Here is a 23292-nt window from a genome sequence, read left to right as displayed (position 1 = left end):
AACAGACTTTTTATGCAAGAGCAAGTAACTCAACACACATTTCTTAATTCTAAGACCAAGATGGTACATTAATTATTGAAATAAGATTTTCCTTTGGGTGTTTTCTCCTCTTATTTGAGGCTTTCTGTCTACTAAAAAGTCATTTTTAAAAAGGCCAGCAGACAGTTGAAAACATATCTCTGAAACCTTGTGAAATTGGTTGGATTTTTAAGGAGAAAACACTACATCCAATGAGCAGAAACGGAGAAAGAGAAAGGACTCTTCTTTCAAATTAAAGGATAATTCTATTGACAGTCTTGATGTAAGTCCTATGTTTTGAGTTTTCTTTTTTATCCAAAATATGAAATCTTAGAGTGAGAAAAGAGGAGATGAGATTGAGGAGAAGGTTAATCCTTTACGGTTCATCTTTTGATGACATGAATTAATCTTCACCTAATGAGCAAGATGCCTGCTTTTGGACCTTCTCCTCTGAGCTCCGTGGGCAACACACCCAAAGGCTAAGTCCTGGGCCAAGCACCCTCTGAGAGCCACATAAACCTACACAACTTAATCAAAGCCACATTTAAACACTTATCTAAAAATTATTGTAACGCATAACTAGGCTGAATGCTGAGCAGTTTATGTAACTAACTATAATTAGTGTTATTTTTATACAATCTAACCAAATTTTACATTTTTTCTTCCCTATAATAGTTCTCCAATGGCCCTAATCAGTATTAATATTGAGACTTTGCCTAAATCTGTGCACATTTTAGTTCTCATTTTATTCACATTTTTCTCTGAAAACTTCTCACTTCAGATGGTGAACAATATTTATGTAAATACCTTAATTGTGCCTGCTATTAAATCCCAATAAATACTTGGTTTTAAAAAAGGAGATTAATGTGAGGTTGAGGAAGGACTTGGAAGAGTGAGGATTGTGGTGTGATAAGGTAACCTAGTCCTCCTGTTCACCTCCTCTTGCAATTGGGGTGGTCAAGTGATTTTGGGAGGCAAACGTACCAACACTGAATTTTATCTTTGCTACCACCTAGCTGGGCTCATTGTGTGTACCTCTTTGATGACCAGTTAGAGATAGTTTGGAAAAGGTGCTGGTTCATATCAGAGACTCAGTAAGTGTTAGCTCCTTTGGGGCCCACACATTTTGATTATGTTTATTCAATTTCCCAATATTTATTGAGCAGCTACCATGTGCAAGGCACTAATGCTACACGCTAGATATATAAAGATGTATAAGATGTGGTGCCTACCCTCAAGCTGCTCATTGTGTTTTGGGAAAGCTTTGGGTGATAACTGACTTAAAACAAAATAAGAAACGATGTCCTCTGTTTGAAAAAATGGCAATGTGAGAAGGACTATAATGATCTAAATCACCAGTACCACATGCAATGCACTGAAAATGGCAGAAATCCACAGTGACTATTTTTAGGAAGCTCTATTTGATTGGAACTCCTTATATTTTATTTATTTTTATGTCTTAATTACTATTAACCCTAGACATGTTTGGCTGTGAAATTTGGACACAATTATGAATCAATCTGTGACTCTACCCTTGTCTTTCTTCAGTGTTACTCTATTTTCCTTGCTTGAACAGATATTTAAAAGAAACAAAATATTTTTTTTCTATTATTTCAGCTGGGGGAATCAGAAATGGGCTGAATTTTCTCCAATCTAGTCTTTCTAATCAAACAGGATAGTTTAAAATTCTCTCAACAATTAATGGCAGCCTTCTCCATGACTTCATCTGTTACCCTCTTTACCTTTGTGGATCTGGTTAAATTTCAGGATTTTTCACGTGGTAGATTCCCCTGGCATCAGGAATCCTGACCAGTCCAAAGGGGACCCTCACAGTTTTCAACAGTTGCATAAGATCACCAGTGATCTGAAATAAAGGCAGTTTAGAAAAATCAGAGAGATTGACAAATAGGAGTGATCAAAAGGGAAAATCAGCAACAGAGATTCAAGCAGAGTTCTAAAACCAAAATTCCAAAGATTAGAGCATTTCAGTGAGTAGAGTGTTCTCCAACTCCTGTTCTCCAACACTTTCTTATTTTGGTTCTTTTAAGTAAAGATATCCATATACCACTCTGTGAACTAGAATGTTATTTTTCATATGAATATTTGCCAATGTAATTGTGTATTTATTGATGCTGATAATCTTCTTGGGACCACTTCAGGAACAGATGATTCTACATTCTATTTCCTGGAGCAGGCTGACATGAATGTTAGTGTCAAGCGCTTAGTGTTAGATCACTATTTTCTATGTTCTAGCATAGTTGTTAGTGCATGGGAAGTGCCAATAAGTGTGAAATGTCAGAGACAGAACTTTTGTTCTCCCAGTAGTTTCTCTTCATATGACTAATATTTATCCTCATCAGATGTGAAGTTGGGCTTAGGAGGGGATATGTAAAGATTTCCTGGATACAAGCCAGAGATAAGATTAAAGTAACCATTTTTCTGGTAATTTACCTGGAAGATGTCTCCATACTTCCTCTCGTTGATCTCTTGCTCCTGCTATCACGTTGGATGTGAACATTAACAAGAACGGTTGGCCAGAGGATATCCAGAGAGCAGAGAAATCGGGAACAGTCTAGTTGCCTGACACTTTGACTCAGTTTCTGCATACAAAATCCTAACCACTAATCTTATGCAAGGGAGTATCCTCAAATTGTAAAAGTTTAAGAAAAATGGACTTATTTCAAGCAGCATTTCCTAGGAGACTTTATTTCTGTATCATTATTATTAAGTTCTATGTCCTTTAATGTGTAGTTTTGGTTATATAACGCAGTTGAAAACAAAATAACAACATAATATCAAAAAAATAAAGAGAAAAAGTCCCTCTTTTTCTCTTGCAGCACAAAGTATGCAAACCATTTGATGCAAGGGAGATGTGGCCTCAGAAGTCCCTGCGGATTGCTGAGAGCCAGAAGTTGGTCCATCCTTCTCTGTATGTTCTTGACATGGAGGTTTTGTCCATGGGCTAACAGAGAGGCAAAAGTTTCTCTAAAAATGAGAAAGAACCCTTCACAGACCCTGCCAAATAATTTGGTAAGGTCAATGTGGTTTCTAGACTTTTTAAGAAATTTCTGCCATTTGTATTAGTCTGGGTTCTCCAGAGAAACAGAACCGATTGGATGTGTATGTATATAGAAAGGCATTTACTTTAAGGATTTGGCTCATGTGATTATGGAGGGTGGCAAGTCCAAAATCTGCAGAGGGGGCTGGCAGGCTGGAGACCCAGGGAATAGCTGATGTTGTAGTTTGAGTCTGAAGGCCATCAGAGTGAAGACCTAAAGAAGAGGAAGAGCTGATGCTGTAGGTGAAGTCTGAAGGTTGTCTCCTGGCAGAATTACTTCTTACTCAGAGAGGTCAGTCTTTTGTTCTAATCAGGTCTTCAGCTGATTAGATGAGGCCCACCTACGTTATGGAGAGCAATCTGCTTTACTCAAAGTCCACCAATTTCGAGGCCAGCCCTGTGACTGAGTGGTTAAGTTCACATGCTCCGCTTTGGTTGCCTGGGGTTTCTCTGATTCACATCCTGGGCATGGACATGGCACCACTCATCAGGCCATGCTGAGGTGGCATCCCACATAGCACAATCAGAGGCACTCACAACTAGAATATACAGCTATGTACTTGGGGGCTTTGGGGAGAAGAAGAAGAAAAAATAAAAAGAGAGAAGATTGGCAACAGATGTTAGCTCAGGTTCCAATCCTTAAAAAAAACAAGTCCACCAATTTAAATATTAATCTCATCCAAAAACACCCTCACGGGAACATCCAGAATAATGTTTGACCACAAATCTAGGCACTGTGGCCCAGCCACGTTGACACATAAAATTAACCATCAAACCATTTGACCCAGGATTTCCACTTCTGTGATTGTATCTTAAGAATATGATGTAATCAGAGACTTGGTTAAGGAATTATGCATAAGAAATATCATTTGTAATAGATGAAACTTGAAATGACTTAAATGTCCAGTGATAGGTGAGTATTTAAATAATCTAAGGGAAATCTAATGAATAGAATATTATTCAGTTACCAACTAGCGTGTTTTCAAAGAGTAGCAACATAGGAAATTGCTCACAACATAATACCAAATGAAAAACTAACACAATTTTAAAATTCCTTTCCCTTCTTTCCCTCTCTTCCTCTCATTCCCTTTTTCTTTTATACTTCTCTCTTTCTGTCTCAGAAAAACATAAAAATGTTTACAGTGTTTCCTTTTCATAACTATCAATGTTTATTTAAAAACAGCATTTTTAATATGAGCACTTGTTAAGTGTATAATCAGGAACAAAATGTGAGATACTATTAAGTTTTTATATTTATTTACTTACTTATCTGTTTATCCTGACAGGACTAATAAGCTTTATAAATATAGATGCAAAAATTCTTAACAAAAGACTAGCAGATATAATTCAGCAACATATCAAAAGGATTATACATCATGAACATGTGAGATTTATCCCAGGAATGCAACATATGAAAATTAATTAATGTGATATACCATATAAATAGAATAAAGAACATGAGCCACTTGATCCTCTCAATAGATACAGAAAAAGCATTTGACAAAATCTAACATCCTTTTATAATAAAAAAACGCTAACGCATTAGGAATAGAAGGGAATGTCCTCAACCTGATAGAGAGTGTCCATGAAAAAACCCACAGCTAGTCACACTTAATTGTGAAAGAATGAGAGCTTATCCTCTAAGATCAGGAATGAGACAAGGATGTCCACTCTTGCCACTTCTATTCAACATTGTATTGGAGGTTCTCGTCAGGGCAATTAAGAAAGAAAAGCAGATACAGGGTATCCAGACTGGAAAGAAAGAAATAAAACTGTCACTCTTCCCAGATGGCATGATTTTGTATATAGACAATCCTTATGTATTCACAAAAAAATTATTAGAATTAATAAGCAAATTCAGCAAGGTTCCAGTATACAAGATCAATACATAAATATCAATTACATTTTATACACTAAAAATAAACTATCTGAAAATGAAATTAGGAAAATAATTTCATTTATAATAGCATAAAAAAGAATAAAATACTTGGAAATAAATTGAGCAAAAAAGTGAAAAACTTATATTCTGAAAACCAGAAAACATGGTTGAAAGAAATTAAAGAATACCTAAATAAATGGAAAGACATTCCATATTCATGGATTGGAAAACTTAATATTGGTAATATATAATACTCTCCAAACTGATCCACAGATTCAAAACAATCTTTATCAAAATTCCAGCTGACTTATTTGCAGAGGTTAATAAGCTGGTCCTAAAATCTATATGGGAACTTAAAGAACTCAGAATAGCTAAAACAACCTTCAAAAACAAGAGCAAAGGTGGAAGTCTCACACTTCCTGATTTAAAAATTTACTACAAAGCTACAATAATCAAGACAGGATGGAAGAGAATTGAGAGTCCAGGAATAAACGCTCATGTTGATTCACTTGATTTTTGACAAGGAGGCCAAGACAAATTAAATGGTGAAAGAATGGTCTTTTCAATAAATAGTGTTTAGAGAGCTAGTTATCCATATGCAAAAGAATAAAATTGGATCAATACCTCACACCATATACAAAAATTTACTAAAAATGGATAAAAAAACTAAACGTGAGGGCTAAAACCATAAAGTTTCTAGAGGAAGCATCGGTGTGAATCTGTTTGACCCTGGATTTGGCAGCAGTTCTTATATACGCCACCAAAGCCACAAGCAACAAAATAAACGATAGATAAACTGAACTCTGTCAAATTTAAAACTTTTGTGCTTCAAAGGACACTAAAGAGAAGGTGAAAAGACACTCCACAAAGTCATAGAAAATATATATATAAATCATATATGTGATAAAGTACTTGTATCCAGAATATACAAAGAACCCTTACAGCTCAACTATAAAAAGATAAATAACTCAATTTAAAAATTGGGCAAATGGTTTAGTAGACATTTCTCCCAAGAAGACATACAAATGACCAATAATACATGAAAAGATGCTCAACATTATTAATCATTAGAGAAATACAAAATAAAACCACAATGAGATAGATCTTTACACTCACTAGGATTCTAAGATCAAAAAATGGATGATAAGTGAAGATGTGGAGAATATGGAACTCTCATGCTTTGTTGATGGGAATATAAAATAGAGCAACCACTTTGGAAAACAGTTTGGTGGTTCCTTAAAAAGTTAAACATAGAGTTATCATACGACCCAGCAATTCTACTGCTAGGTATATACTCAAAAGAATTGAAAACATATGTCTTCAAAAAAATTTGTTCACAAAGTTCATAGCATCATTATTCTTAATAGCTGAAAGCTGAAACAACCTAAATGATAATGGATAAACAACTGTCGTATCTCCACCCATATAATGAGATATTATTCACTCATGAAAAAGGAATGAAGTACTATTAAAGGAAAAATAACATTCTAATTGTTCAAGAAAAAAATTATTCATGGCACTTGTCAAAACAAGTTGAGGAATACTTTATGCAAAGATGGGCATCGTAATGGGTATAGGGACCACTTGCTATGGGGAAGAGATATTGAACTCAACTCCCAGTACAGCCTGGGCACGTGGGAATTTAAGATCAAGGAGCACAGTGGGGATCAGTGGGTGGAAAATTACTATGAGAAAACATCAGAGGTGGGAGGATTCTGGCTAACCTGACCTACCAGGATTCTTGCTAAAGGAAGGCCAGAGTGATCAGACATCACCTGGAGGATGGTGGAGGATGACAAAGGCAATCAGATATTAAAGGTGATCAGATATGGGGATGGGAGGGTTCTGGCAAAACTGACTTGGCAGGGTTCTTGTTAAAACTGGACAAAGCAAGTTCTACCTGAAAAGTTCAGGGGAACCCGAGTAGAGTTTGGTCAAGGGGAGAATCTTTGTCAGTCCCATGCATGCTACAACATGGATGAACCTTACAAATATTATGCTAAGTGAAAGAAGCTAGACACAAAAGGCCAAATGGAATATGATTCCATTTATATAAAATACGTAGAATAGGTGAATTCATAAAGACAGAAAGTAGACTAGTGTTTGCCAAGGTCTAGGTGGGAGGGGGGAACACCGCTGCCAATTGGTATGGGGTTTCTTTTTGTGGTGATGAAAATATCCTGAAATTAGATAGTGTTGATAGTTGCATGACTTTGTGACTTTACTAAAAACCATCGAATTGTACACCTTGAAAGAGTGAATTTTATGGTTGAATTTTATCTCAGTTTTAAAAAAGTTAATATCCATCGTTTCTCCTGACCTGTGTGTAGGGAAGACTTACAATCTCTTCTGGAGCATGTGGGGAAGCAGGATTTCTCCTTTCCTTTTCAGTGTCCCCAGTACCCCAGGGGGGAGTAAGGAGCCAAAGAAGCAGAAGCTGCATTTCAACTTACTGCCCTTGAACCTGGCAAGAACACAAGAGAACTTAGGTGTCACCTCTGCAGTGGACGTCTTACAAAATTCAGCCCAGAACAAACACCAGCCCTGTGGTCTAAAGGAAAGGCCAGTGGTCTTGCCCTTCCTCGATCACTAGTGTGAGGTTTCAGTGAATCATGGAAGAATACTTCATGAGCACCAGATCACCTGGGGAACTTGCTAAACTGCAGATTCCGATTGAGAGGTATGGGGGCCCTGAGATTCTGCATTTCTCAGATAGATGGATATCTACCTAAGCTCCCGGATAGATGATGCTGCTGTCGTTGTGCCATGGATCACACTTTGGGGAGTAAGACTCTAGATAACACGTGAGCAGGCATTCTACTTATCAGGGAAGGCTCCCTGGAAGAGGCATGTAGACTAGATTTGGGAGGAAGAAGGAACACTGATTGTTTACCGGGCAGATAATAATAATCCAGAAGAAGGAATAAGATGGTTGAAAGGTGAAAACTGTCAGGCAGATGCAAACAAATGATAAGCAGGCTGGGTTAGCTCTACCAGTGAGGCAGAAACATATGGAAAAAATAAATAGTGGATCAAGGAACTTCGGTAGCCTTCCTATGACATCTGGATGTGTCACTCTCAGCCAGCAATTCTGAGGCTGTGTTCACTGGAGCACTGCCGGTCTGTGAGCTGTTCGTAGGTATTGGTCTGGCTGTGCAGTCAAATTAGGAGAGGAAATTCTGTGGTTATACATTTATTTATTTAAGTTAATTTTTAAAAAATGTTTATTTTTCTCTTCTCAATGCAGGGTGCATATTTCCTGCTCTTTTCAAAGTAGTTTCATGTCACTACGTATATATATGTCTTTTAAAAGGTGCCAAATGACATATCTTTCTTCTCTCCCTTTGAAATGGCCATTTCCAATCCTGACTGCACATTCGAATGATCTGGGGAACGTCTTAGAAATATCAGTGCTCAAGCCTCTTCTTTACATGTTTTCGTCTAGTAGACCTGACATGGGACCTGGGAAGCACTATTTGTCATTCAAATGTGCAGTCACTGCTCTCTGATCATTGTGTGACCTGACCTTACCCCCACAGGAGCACATAGCAGTGTTCACATTGAGTTTGCACGGATTACCTGGTAACAAGAGGCTGTCTAAGGAACCAAAGGTGGGGACAGTCTCATAAATTCTTTCTAAAGTGCTACCAGCGCCTGACAGATTTCATTGGGACATGTTAGAGATGATATAGCAATGGTCAATGGTTTCTGCGAGCTGAAATCAGACCCACTACTCATAAAGAATATTAACTCAGGAAGCTCACGTTTGCAATTTTTCAAGATGGGCATTGACAGTTTACAAGAAATGTCTGGGAAATAAATGGATCTAAAATTTTGGAATGGGGGATTCTCCTTTTTTAAAAAAATTGGATCAGTCACTTTGCATCCATTTGGAAAGGAATTTGGCCTTAATTATGAGCGGTTTGGCAAGAATCAGAGAAGCCCAAAAATCAATGCAAATCACAAATAGTTTTGGTGACAGAGAGCCTTCATTAGGGGCTTTGTTTTATTTGTGTGTTTTATTCTTAAAATTCATTTATATTTCTTTTTTACTTTATTGAAGTATGATGGACCTATAGTGAAATAAGCCCATTTTAAGAGTTCAGTTCAAGCAGTGTGACAAATATATACAACTGTGGAATCATCCCAGTCAAGATACAGGACATTTGCATCACCCCAAAAAGTACCTTTGTGAACTTTGTAGCCAGTTCTTTCCCAGTCCTGCCCCAGGTAACTCCATTGGTCTGATTTCATATAAATGAGACATAAAATATATACACTTGATATCTGACTTCTTCCCTTAGCATAATGTTGTTGAGACTCATCCAGTTATTGCATGCATCAATAGTTCATATTTGAAAAAATTATTATTGAGTAGTATCATAGATGAACCATTTTTTTTAACCCATTCACCTGGTGATCAACATTTGTGTCAATTCTATTTTGGAGCCATAAGCAATAAAGCTGTGTGAAGATTTATTTACACGTCTTAGTGTGAGTTTCACTTCTTCTATGTGCGTAATTAGAAGTGGAATTGTTGGCACACAGGGTAAGTGGGTACATGGTAAATTTACAGGAAACTGTCAAATTGTTTTTCAGACTGGTTGTAACATTTTATATTTCCACCAACAACGTATGAGAGTTCCAGTTGCTAAACAGCCTTGTCAACACTTGTATTGTCAGTCTTTTTATTTTTAGCCATTATGTTGATTTGTAGTGGTGTCTCATTGTGGTGTTAATTTCAATTTCCCTGATGACTAAAGATTTTAAACAAATGTTAACCCCTACCTCTAACCATACACAAAATTAACTAGAAATGAATGATAGATGTAAATATAAAAGAGAAAAGTATAAAACTTCTACAAGAAAACATAGGAGAAGAGCTTCATGACCTTGGCGGTAGGCAAATATTTCTTAGATAACTCATACAAAGCACTTAAACATGAAAGAGAAAAATTGGAAATTTGAAATTCAACGAAACTTAAATCTTCTGCTCTTCTAAAGACAGTGTTAATAAAAGTAAAGGCAAGCTACAGACTGGGAGACAATATTTTTAGTAAACATATTTAATAAAGGACTTGTATCCAGAATGTTTTGCAACTCTTACAACTCAAAAATGAGAAAATCAATCCATTTAAAGAAAAAAAGGAAGTGCTAATATGAATAGACACTTTAAATTTATTTTTATTATACATAATTTTACACGTGCATAAATGTGATAATATACATTTTTTTAAAGTAAAATTTTTATTTTTCCCACTTTTGCTTGGTTTCCACCTCATTTTACTTACTCCAGTCACATCAGTACCCAGTCCTAATTCCCTGGGCACTCGTGGCAATAACCCAAAAATGTTTTTCTACTAATGTAATCATATAAACACACACAGATATAGCTTTTGCCTTTTTATTGACCAAAATGGGATCATATTATTTTTGTATTTCTGCATCTGTTTTTTTTACGAGTCCTCATCATTGATATTGATCCAAGTCAACTGTCATAGCTCTATTTTTTCTATTTTCATAGCTGTATACTATTTCACGGGGAGTATTCACCATAAATTATTCAGCCATTCTCTTTCTTTTCATTTCCCCCCACTTTGAACAATTGGGTGATAAGCATCTTTGCACATAGCCTTGCTTTTTGATATTTTGACATTTAGGAGTGGAATTCCTGACAGATTGCTCTCCATAAAAGGGCTGTGCTCTTTCTCCACATTCCTACCAGCAATGAGGATATGGGGAGAGGTAATATAGCCTTGTTGTCAGGTACAGAAAATCTGGTGCCAGACTGCCTGGCTTCCATTCCTAGCTCTGCTACTTGTTAGCTGTGCCAGCCTGTACCTCAGATTCCACGTCTGTAAAATGGGAATAATAGCACTTACCTCATTAGTGGGATTGTGAAGATTAAATGAAGTGCTATTTACAGAGCAATTAGTGCCCAGCACAAAGTAAGTGCGGCAAGATTATTGGCTATGGCCATTGTTCATTTCACAATTGTTGACTAAGCACTTGCTATTTTTTCAGAGTCTATTTTAGATTCCAAGGATACAGCAGTGAATAACACTGACAAAAATATCACTTTCCCAATGGAGCCTCCATTCTAGTGGAAAAATCTGCTACAGTGTAAAAATATTTTTGTTGTTCTCATACATGCAACGTAATATCTCATTGTTCTGTTTGATTGCATTTTCCCGACTAGTAGTGCATTTGATCATTTTTTAACCTATAAATCTGATGCTTCTACATACATTTCTATGGATTATCTATTTATATACATTTACAATTTTTATCTTCTCTTTAAATTTTTAATCATTTTTGTTTAGTGTGGATATTAATACTTTTCTGTGTTACAAATCCCTTTTACCCAAATCTATGGTGTGTCTATTGATTTTGTACATGGCATCTTTTGCCATATGATTGTTTTTAATTTTTATATAGCTGATGATTTCCATCATGATTTTATCGCTTTTAGATTAAAAGATTTGGTGAGGTTACATTGCACCTGCAGTTTCAGAAATATTTCTGACGAAAATTTGATTATTTAAATTTTCACATTTAGATCTGTAATTGATTTTTTAAATATGGTTTTATAAGAGATTCCATGTTTGTCTTCTAGATGAAGAGCAAAATATGCTGACACTATTTCTTAAATATCCCATTCTTTTTCCACTGAATTGAAATAAATATTTAACGTCTTATGTATGCTGTATGTTCTGCTTCTGAATTACTTATTCTATTTACAAATCTGTTCTTGCACCAAAACCATACTGATTGCATCACACTTACTTTTGGGGGTGTGTTGATATCTAATGAGCCAGGCTTCCCTCACTACAATTTTTCTCTTCTTGAACAATTTGGCTCTTCTTGAACATTTGTTCATCTGTATTGACTTTGGCATGATTTTGTCTAGTTTTGAGAACCAGGGATTCTAATTGGAACTGAATTAAATTAATATGTTAATCTTAAGAGAATTGATATTGTCTTTCCCTTCAAGAAGATGATACGCCTTTCCTTTTTATTCAGATTTAGATATATATATATATATATATTCTCCCCAAAGCCCCAGTACGTAGTTATAGATTCTAGTTGTCCTTCTAGTTCTATGTGAGCCACCACCACAGCATGGCTACTGACAGACAAATGGTGTGCTTCTGCCCTGGGAACCGAACCTGGGCCGCTGAAGTGGAGCACGCCGAACTTTAACCACTAGGCTGTCAGGGATGGTTCTTATTTTTATATTTTTAATAATATTTTATAACTCTTTCCATATTAGTTCTATGCCTTTATTGTTAAATTTATTTCTAAGCATTTTTATAGATTTTTGCTGCCATTTTAAGTGAACTAAATTTCCCAATTCCATATCTAGTATCCCAGCTACTGTTAGATGAAAGGAAATTTCTTGATGTTTTTATTTTATCTTGCATCCGGTTACTTTTCCAAAACTATTCTGGTAGTTTTTATGTGTATCTTGGGTTTGGATTGGTAAAAAGAGATAAAGCCTTCTTTCTTTGTGTTTATATCAATTATTTCATGTTGTTCCCTTATTGTATGAGTTGAAATCCCCGGGGAAATGTAAAAGTTAATGATGATAGCAACCATCCCTGTCCATTTCCTCTTTTTAATTGAAACCATCTTGTTATTTTGCTATTCAGTATCATCTGTTGTTATTTAGGTACGTTAATATTTGTTATATTTAAAAAATTCCTATCTTATAAAATGTTTTAGTGATAATGGCTTGTGCATTTCAAATTCCTTTTCAGAATCAATGGGTATGATTTTCCTACCGTAATATAATGGTGAGTGGTTTACACTGATAAATTTCTTATGGAACCTCTTTTGCTTTCCTGGAATAAATCCTGAAGGATCACAACATTGGATTCCTTAGTTGAAAGTTTAAGTGGATTTCTTTACTGGGGATTCTCAGAATCTTTCATAAGCTAACGATCCTTTGACCTCTTAAGAGATGCATCTAGTAGAAACATTTCCCAAATGAATTTGGGAATTTTATTTCAGAGACCCTTTATCATGCAGAACCTGTTAACGTCTCTCAGGATGTGATCTTGGAAATGCAGCACTGAGAAATACTGTTGTTATCATATAGTCCCATCTGTTTGTAGTGTACATGGCATCCTGGTCTTTAGGTTTTTCACAGCGAAGGATAACAATCCAGAGAGAAGCTCTCAGCTCCCATTCCAGACAGAACCATCTCAGTCTCCCAGAGTTGTTCCTGCAAATGTCATTCTCCCTGAGCCCCATGTGCTCTGAGTAGGAAAATCAGCTTAAAGTCAATAAGAATAGATTGTAATTATTCATCTTCTCATAATAACTATAGAATTAATTGTATAACTTCTTAAAGTCGATATTTTAAACACATTGTCCAGAGAGGTGTAAGATGTTAAGTAACTTTTATTTCCAAGGTTACACAGATAAGAAGCAACAGAGTCAGCATTGAATCTGGTCCACATCTTTTCCATCTTAGCACATGACTTCTCCATACTACAGCCTCAACGAAGGGTGACCTATCAACCCTAACAGGGAAGAACTAGTGGAGGGAATCCTAGCAGACTTGTGCCTAATTGCCTTGGTAATTACTTCTTCCATGTGTCTCAACATTCATCTGCTTAAATTACCAAATAGTTGTTCCTACCAAATAGTTATCCTTTTCACCCACCAGGGCCACACCAAACAAATGTCAGGAGTATGGGTTCTGGAGTTAAGTGCCACCCTCAACTTACTGTTTGACCATGGACAAGTAACTTAATCTCTTTGTGCCTTGGTTTCTTCATCTGTAAAGTGGATGCTGTAATCGTATATACTGCATAGATTTTTGCAGGAGTCGAGTGACAAAAAACTTAATACCTTAGAACACAGTCCATAACATAGCAAGTGATCAGGGTAAGATAGCTATTATCACTATTGTTAGCCATATTCTAGTAGAGGCATGGAAGAACATCCAATAGCAATAGATGGGAATTAACTTCCCCCTCTTCACACTGTACTCTTAACCAAGCTAAATAACTTTGTTCTTTCAATCATTTGTCATATAACAGGATTATGAATCCTTTTCTTCTTCCAATTTTCCAGTGATCCTTTTAAAAGGAATGAATTAGATGTAACCCAGCCAAAGGAGAGCAAGCAATATACTCCTCTTTTTGAAGGCACATTTCTAGACGCTCAAGATACCATTAACTTTCTTGGCAATCACATCACTGTATACCAGTGATCTTCAATAGAGAAGAGGCGAGGGGAACATATCAGAATGTGGGGATGGCATTCTGATTAAGCATTCTCAATATGGTAAGTGTGAAGAATTTAAAAATCTGTTGTACAAACTATAGAGTATAAAGCTCATTAGAATCTTCCTGGCTAGTAGCAATATTCTGACTCTCCAAGCACACCCATAGGCAGATGCCTCATCTAGTTGTGCCTAAAACTAGTCTTGTTTGTTGTTGTTGTTGTCGTTTTTCATGTGCCTGACTACTAGCTAGCTATCACGTTCAAAGAGATTAAAAAAATAAAACTATATCTACTATCGCTGACCTTCATGAGTTGATCACATTCAGATTTCTGGTCAACCCATGTGAGATACTAATGATGTGATTATAATTCAGTTTATTGATAAGCTAAAAATTCAATCAATCCAGCTGGTTATTCTGTTGGGACAAGTAGTTGGACAGCTTTTTCACCCATATTGAAGTAACTAGTTTTTAGTCCTTGGATCTAAATAATTGGCATATCCTATGTTTATTTGGTGTAGGTTTGTTCTCTTCATAGCCTGTTGGGATTATTGGACAAAATATTGGCTGTGGAGTTTACAGATTTATTTCAATAGTTGCTTGGAGTTACTAGCATAAAAAATTGAATGCCAATAGAATATAAAGAGAAAAAATAATTAAGGATTGTGACACAATGTCCCTACCCCAACTCCAACAAATAGAGGAAAGTCTTGCAGAATAAGCTAAGAATGACAGTAGTTCCCATTTATTGAGTGATTACCATGTCCCAGGTATGTTTTATGTGTCACTAACTTAATGTCCCAACATCTCTATGAGGCACTTATTGGATTCCATGTAATTGTCTAAGAAATCAGTGCTCAGAGAATGTCAGTTTCTTGCTCAAGGTCTCATGACTGGTAATTAATAGAGTTGGGATTCACATTTATGTGTGTCTCTTCCTAAATTTCTTACCTATGCTAATATATCTCTCCCCTGTGATACAATAATTTACATTTACGGACAAAAAATCCATAAATAACTAGAAAATAACCAACTCATGAGCTATAAAAAGTACTGTTTTATTCAAGAATAATGCTGAGCAAAGTTAATTAATTTGTTTTCCTTTTTTTGTTTCCTTTTCTTACAGACACTGATTTTTTTTTCTTTTTTAGGATGATTGACCCTGAGCTAACACCTGTTGCCAATCTTCCTCTTTTTTTTTTCTCCCTAAAGCCCCAGTACATAGTTGTATCTCCTAGTTGTAAGTCCTTCTAGTTCTTCTATGTGGGATGCCACCAGGGCATGGCTTGATGAGCGATGCGTAGGTCTGCACCCAGGACGTGAACTGGTGAACACTGGGCTGCTGAAGGAGAGCATGCGAACTAACCACTATGCCACCGGGCTGGCCCCTAATGTTGCTTTTTGAAAGAATTACAAGATTAATGCAAAGGGGAGGCAGTGACTGTAATAGATCTTTATATGAAAATGGTGCTCCCTCTTATCTGTCATGTAACGAAATTCTTTCAACTGATCTAAATTTTTTTTTTTCGCTTCTCCAGGAAGCTCTTATTCTTGACAGAATGAAAACCCAGTTGCCTTACATGTCTTTTGCAGGAAGATAACTTGACTGTGCTAGCTGTTGTCTAGGTGGGTCTTTCTGTCTCTTTTGATACTGGGGTTTGAGGAGAAAGTCTTGAACCAGGGGAGGGGACCCTGCACACCCTCTGCTCTAGGCCACCCGTTGTCTTCTTCAAATGCTCATTCCTGAGGCCTGAAATCGCTACCCTCCCCTTCTTTCTGTGTACCCAGCTCACTCACATCAAGTTTGAGTTTCTTTTTCTCAATAAAAACTTGCTCAAATATAAGCCCCCCAAAATAATACACATTGAGTTTCTCTTTTCCAAATTTTTTAAGCATATATTGTTGAAATCATTCAACTTGTCATTTAGTCATTTGCTGTCTCCTATTATTGTCCATATGTCATAAATATTGACTCTGTAGTAAGACTTATAGGATCCTCAGGGTGAGCAGCCTCAGAACCACACTGAGCTTGAAAAAAGTTGTTAATAAACACCACTCCAATAACACAAGTTATTGACTTGACTTGAATTCCTGCCTATTGAGAAATGAGTCAGGACCTGTCTGAGAGAGGCTCTGAAAGTCTGAGGAAATCTATGCCTCCTTTATTAGATAAAATATGGTGGAGAGTTGTAGCCAAATCACCCAGGGTATTCTTTTGGTTCTTTCTGGAACCTCATCAGCATCCCAAGTGGACTAGGGGTCTCAAGCCAGACCATGCACATCCTCTAGCCTCAGCTTTTCCCAAGACCCTGGCTCAAGTGCAGTGTGTTCCACCTCTTCAGAACCACAGTTCAGAATACAGCAGACAGCCTCTCAGCTTTCTAAGCCTCCATTAGTAGAGTGGCCACAATATTTCCAGAGCTCTCATTGTAAAAGGATACGCCCTCTGAAAGAAATAGAGAAGCACAATTTCCATCATGCTGTGGTGAGGGACGAAATGTAAGCACTTTTGGGCCACTGCCAGGAACAGGTATGTTACCCATCTTTAACTCAGTGAGAAGTGTGGCTGATGCAGACTTAGCAGGAGGCTGTCATTTTGCAGGGCTTCTGAAGCATGCCTTTCTCCTCCCTTCTCATCACTGGAATCATGGCAACCTTCTTCGGCAAAGTGCAGGTCATCTTGAATTCTGGGGAGCAGCTAGCAGGGAATTGGTGTAATTAGGTGCTATTTCATAGAGGACTGTACAAATTAAGTATTGCAATGTCTTGCAAGATTACAAGTGAAAAAAAATACTGTGGTATTTAGACATATCTTGCTTCGATTTTAATTTGTGTCACAGAATGATTGCATGACCTTAGTCAACTTACCTGCCTTGTCTGAGAAGGAATCCTGCCTATCCCCTCATGATCAGGGACATAGAAGTGAGGACAATTTTTCAGATTCTTTGAACCACAGTTTTCACTGGGCTCATTATTTGGCTTCTCAATGTGCCAAATGCACAGTAGCTACCCAACGAATAGTTGCTTTTTGATTTTGTGGCTTTTAAACTTACTGGGATCCTGTAAACAACAGGCACGCCTCTCCTCAAAAATAAGTCTGAAAAGTACCTGCTGAGTTTGAGAGTATCCCATAGCCCACGACAAATAATGGAGGGAGCATGGCTCGAGCTAGAACAGAACTTGGGAGTCTTAGGTTCATGAGGACTCTCTCCGTGAAGATGCAAGCCTCTGGTCCGCTGGCGAGAACAGGGACCAAGGATGCTGAGAGATTCCTCCTCTCTCCCACTCAGGCAGCAAGTTTGGAATCCATTTCCAGCCCTCTCCAATCACAGAAACAGGCTGTAAAGGACCAAATGAAATGAGATAATCAAATCCATCCCACAGCCAACAAAGAAGGCCATCCAAAATGCAAGAACAAATGAAAAAATTCGCTGGCAGAGCTAAGAGAAAAAGGACTGCAATTCAAAAGGGAACTGAAATTACTTTTAATAGATCTTGGTAAAACTGCCAAGAGACCTCAATCTCTCAACTTTCCATATTATTTATTGATTGGGCTGGCGTCTTCGCTGAATCATGAGTGCTTTACAGAATTATACAAGTATTGGGTTGCAAAATGCAGCCCAGGAAAGAGAAGCCTTTGCTCTGAAGCTATTTTTTCTTGAACTATACAGTTTTGTTGTTTTTTTTCTCATGCCTCAATTTCCTCATCTGGGAAATGGCAGATGCATGCAGACATTTGTCACCTCTCTCTTTCTCTCAGAACTACCTTGATTAGGCAGCCATTGTGCAGTCATAAAACCTTTCATTTCTGATTTAATTGTGAATTCCTCCAAACAATACTTACCTCAATACCTTTTACCTGTAGTTCATCTTTACCTGTAGAAAGAGAACTTTCTTAAACTTTATTTGCAACCCAAATTGTGGCTTTATGAGCAACTCAGATATCTCCGATAGATATCACTTGGTCCATAAAATGTCTTGAGCAGATTCATTGCATAAAGTCAGGACTTGGGTTCGATTCTGGCTTTGTCGTCAGCTTGTTGTAAAGTCTGGAACAAGTCAATTTATTTATCTTTTCTCATCTGTAAAATGAGAGTATTGGACTAGGTATCTTTTAACATCCCTGCCAACTCTTATTATATTATAGTAATGAAATACTATATTATAGTAATGAAATTTGTGACATTGCTTCTCTTTCAAGAAGCATAAAATTTTGGCTTTGAAGACACAGAAGAAAAATGGTATCTTTCTTTCACTCCATTAAGAATGATCCCCTGTTGCCAAATTAGTGACATGGTAAATTGAGGTTACAGTATTCAGTGTCTCTTCTTGGCCAGTACCTGGCTCTGTGAAATAGAACATTCTCTTTAAAACAAAGGCATCACCAGTAGTCTCAATAATACTGTAAATCTAGAGAAGATGGAAGATTTTTTTTTTCCTCCATTTGCTGTTAAATAAACAAGATTTCTGTTTGAAGCTAAAGCAAGAATATATTTTATGAAGTAGTCAGTGTCTGCCTGTCTGTCTACTTGTCCGTCTGTCTGTGTCTCTCCACCCATCCCTCCTACATCTGGTTATGGATCTTAAATCTTACATTGGATAGACTGAACATTTTTAGCTCAAAACACAAATCGTCCAATCTTGGATATTTGTAATGCTCATCTCAAATATTTCTTTCCTATTAGTGTATGAGGTTTAATTTAACCACTAAGCCAAAGACCGAATTGTATTTTGTTTGTTTTCTTTTAATTTATTTGGTGTTGATGGGGAGAAGGTGTAACCTTTTTGGATTCTGCTAAAAACAAGAAGACCTAAAATAAGATCCCACCGAATGATGATGACACTTTTTCATTTTATATAGATAAGTTATAGGAAATTATTTTCCCCCAAAATTGAGTGGAGTGAGCTGATGCCCAAAGAGCCTTTGCTGGGAGGAAATGTTATATTATACTTGGCAATATTGCTTTGACTACTCACTGTTGCACAGACTTGGGTGAAATGGCAGGGAAAGGGACAAGCAGAGGTCAAGGTGGAATGGAATGTGGAGAAGAGCAGGGCACTATGGAGGGCCTTGAGGGAGCACACCTGTATGGCAGGAAAAGTAAGCAATAGGAAGAAAAAGAAATATAGTACATATGATGTTTGGCAGGAAATCTTGACAAACAAGCTTATGAAAAATTTTGGCAGATCAGGACGCTGCTCAATATATGTATTGAGGCCTTCTATGTGCTCAGCCTTTTGCAGGACAGTGTTGAAGCTACAGCAATCATATACAGTCGGCCTGTATCTTCAGGTTCTGCATTCACAGGTTCAACCAACCGTGGATCAAAAAGCCTATGATAGTTGTGTCTGTACTGAACATGTACAGACATTTTTTCTTGTCATTATTCTCTAAACAAGACAATATAACAACTATTTACATAGCATTTGCATTGTATTAAGTATCACAAGTAATCTAGAGATAATTTAAAGTACATGGGAAGATGTGAGTAGGTTATATGCAAACACTATGCCATTTTATATGGTGGAATTGAGTATCCATGGATTTTGGTATCTGCAGAGGTCCTGGAACCAATCCCCAGTGGATACCAAGGGATGACTGTAATCATATTTCAACTCCAGAATATTTCTTCAGTGTCCAATAAGTGCCATGCTCTGTGATAAGCATGGAAGACAAAAAGAAGAATAAAATTGGAAGTAGGCAGCATCTCAAACAGTGTGATTTGGGCTGCCATCACCAAAGGGCTCCACTACCAAGATCTTGATGCCATCTGCACTGGCTCAGCCAGTTCTATTTTAAGGGTATGACTAACAGACATGTCCCTTGCCATGTAGGAACTCCTTTACAAACTGAATATTTCTTTCTCCAAATGAGTTTATGTTCTTCTGCATCTTTCTTTTGCTCTTCTCCTGGTTCGTAATGGCTTTTCCTTCTTTATCCTCCTGGAAAATTCCTACTTTATGTGCTTTAAGACTCACCTGCACAACTTTTCCAGATGACAGTTAACCAGTTCTCCATCAGCTCAACAGCAGTTCCTCCATTTTTCTGTGCATGCCTAATAATATCTTTGAGGAACATCTCATTCTTAGGTATTGTTCTTTGGTTTATAACTAAATATCATAGCCACTGTTGGCTAATAACAGTTATGCAGAGCATCCCAAACAATGATTGCTGCTTTTGTGTCCTGTGCTCACGATCTTAATCTCTTGTCACCTTTCGCATTTTCAGTGTAATTCAAAGGCATGACAAAGAATACTAGTGTTTCATCAGTATTTCTTATTTGATCAAACTCTAGTTTTAACTTTTTTCTCAATTCAATCGTATGTAACTAGAATTTAAGCAGCTTCTGTTTAAAATCAGCAGGAAGTCTTGGACAAATTGGTATTTGATGCTTTGACAATAGTCCTGCATTATGCATGTATGAGACATACCAACTCTCTTTGCTTTGAAACTTTTTCTATCTGTTCCAAGGGATTTGGCAATTTTTCCTTTCTTCAATTGCTTTGCTTAGTGTGTGATGGGTAATCCTTTTTCATGCATCTCAGGAACAAAATGTAACACAGCTTAATCTACTTGCGGATATATTCCTTTCTTAGATCCAGTAACGTATTCAGTAGCTGCTTTGCAAGAAAATATGGAACACTAGTTCTTTGTCTAATATCAAAATGTACATCACTCACATAAATATGTGTCCTGCTGATCTATTTCCATGTATGCCTGCGTCCACAATAACCTTATTTAAATGCCAAATTATTGGGAAAACTTTTTGAAGACATTTCACATGGCAATTATCAACAGTGCTCATATCTCAAATGAAATAGTAAAAATATGAACACCAACGGTCAAGTTTGTGCAGTGACAGCCACATCACTACTGCTTCCTGGCTCCTGTGGTGGTAAGATGTCATTGATATTGTAAGATAAATTTTTATCTCAGAGATGTGAAAATGTGAAAAAAAGTACATGTTAGAATTAAAGAGGTGCAGTAAAAACTTATGGAATACATCTAGAGCTTTTCTTATAGGAAAATTCATAGCTAAAATACTGACAGCATGAAATAATAAAGAAAGCAGTGACTCACTTAAGAAGTCTGCAAATAGCTAAAAGAAAAAAACTAGGAAGTCCAAAGAAAGAGTTAATAAAGATATGTGGAGAAGTTAACAAATTAGAAAACCATAAGCAATAGAATCTTTTAAAATAATTTTGTGTTTTCTATTATCATTTTGTCCAGTTGCATTGCCTAACATGCTGCCAGCTTTTGGTCTGAGATGTGTATCTTTTAATCATGTTAGTTTACTAGGGATTTTTTTTAAAACTTGGGATAATTGTGGAATGGAATCAAATGCCATTTCCTTTCATCATCTACTGAAATGATCACATGGTTCTTCCTTTTGATTTAGTCATATAGCACATATCATTAACTTCCTAATCTTGCAAGATCCTTGTATTCATAGGCTTCATTGCATTTGTGATTGCTTATCAATTTTACAAAACACACTTGGATATATTATATATATTATATTATATTTCATTATATTATATTCATACAATAAAATTTCAATTTTAACAGAATATATCTGAATACATTCAACTTGCTTGTGTTCAGGGTAACTATTGTCCTGGGGTTCTGAGTTCTTGCCTTTCCTTAACATCAACCCAACACTCTCACAGCAGAAGCTTACTTAGTAGTAAAATATATTATAAAGCTACAATAATAAAAGCAATAAAGTACTGGCAGAAGACTAGACAGGGCAATAGAACAGTCTAGAAATAGATCCAAATAAATATGAGAATTTAGTATATGGTTTTAAAAAATACCTATTCAAGTCAGTGAAGTAAAGACAGGTTGAATTTTAATTTATCTTCCAAAGTAATAAGAATTTCCACTCCTCTGAGCTTTCCACTGACATCGTCTATGGCCTTTGTCCTATGGTGTTGGCAGCATGGCTGACAATGGCAGCGTGGGACCCACGAAGGAATGTAGAAATCTTCAGAGTGAGAGGGACAAGGCAGCTTTCTAAGTCAGACGAATTCATCTCCATTGCTACAGGTAACTCATAGGGATCATCTCTTTTGGGGGGACGTTTGACAATATCGTGTCATAGTATTTCTTTACTTTTCAGGGGAAACTGAAGCAATTTATAGATTATGACCATTAGTCTATTGTCTCAAGCAATATCCTGTGTTCCTTCCCAGAAGATAAATTATGTGTTTTCAACAAAGGATGAAAAATATGTAATACCTGAAAAATCTCTTTGAAAATTTTCTTTTGTTTAGAATATTTGTTTCTTTGTAATGCTTCTATTAAATAATTTAAAAAATCCTTACACTTCAGAGCTCCAAATGAAAGGAAATTTGTGGCTGGACGTCCCCATTACTATATCTATTCAAAGTAAATTGTTGAAAAAGGTCAGAACACGCCTGTCTTGGTGACAGAGGCTGTACCACAGGAAGCAGTCACCTCTTTGTATTATTTGTCCCCAAAGATAAAGCGAATGATTCCAGTTCTAGAACCTGAAACTATTTAGATAATTGAATCCCTATGTTCAGGCAAAGGACAGGAGAAGTGCAAGTAATGCCAGGATTCTTCTTGGTTCTGAAAAGAAAGAGGCAATAAGACCCTTTGGGTGGGTTTTATTTGATGATACTTGAAATTCTCATATCATTGAAATGAAAGTGATCAATGTAAGGTCTATTCCAGAGAGAGGAGGCACTCCTAATTTTAGAAGAATCTAAAATGCCACAGAGGGGAGAGACAGAATCAGCCTGGTGAAGACATGGTGAAGCTGTGGTTCCAGCACCAAGCTGGACGGTGGCTGGAGAAAGACACTTTTGGCACAGCCTGAATAATGGTTGGAGCAGTCTGTTCCAAAGGGGTGTGTAAGTTGTTAGTGAAGGTGTGGGCGACATGTTGTGTAGTCTGATGTCCTCTCACAGATCTACGAAAAACACACTCAAGCCTTGGGGGCCGGGGGGTGGTCAAGACTTTATCTGACCTGATACCTTCCCTGGGCTCACACATCTGCTTTCTCAGAGAAGGTCCATTGAGGCAGCTCTGAGGTATTTGTTTCTGGGAGAGATAATGTTTATTGTTATATTAG

Source organism: Equus quagga, chromosome 12 (genome assembly GCF_021613505.1).
Source record: "Equus quagga isolate Etosha38 chromosome 12, UCLA_HA_Equagga_1.0, whole genome shotgun sequence".
NCBI classification, from domain to species: domain Eukaryota; kingdom Metazoa; phylum Chordata; class Mammalia; order Perissodactyla; family Equidae; genus Equus; species Equus quagga.
The sequence above is the reverse complement of the archived record's forward strand: the minus strand, read 5'-3'. Positions refer to the sequence as shown.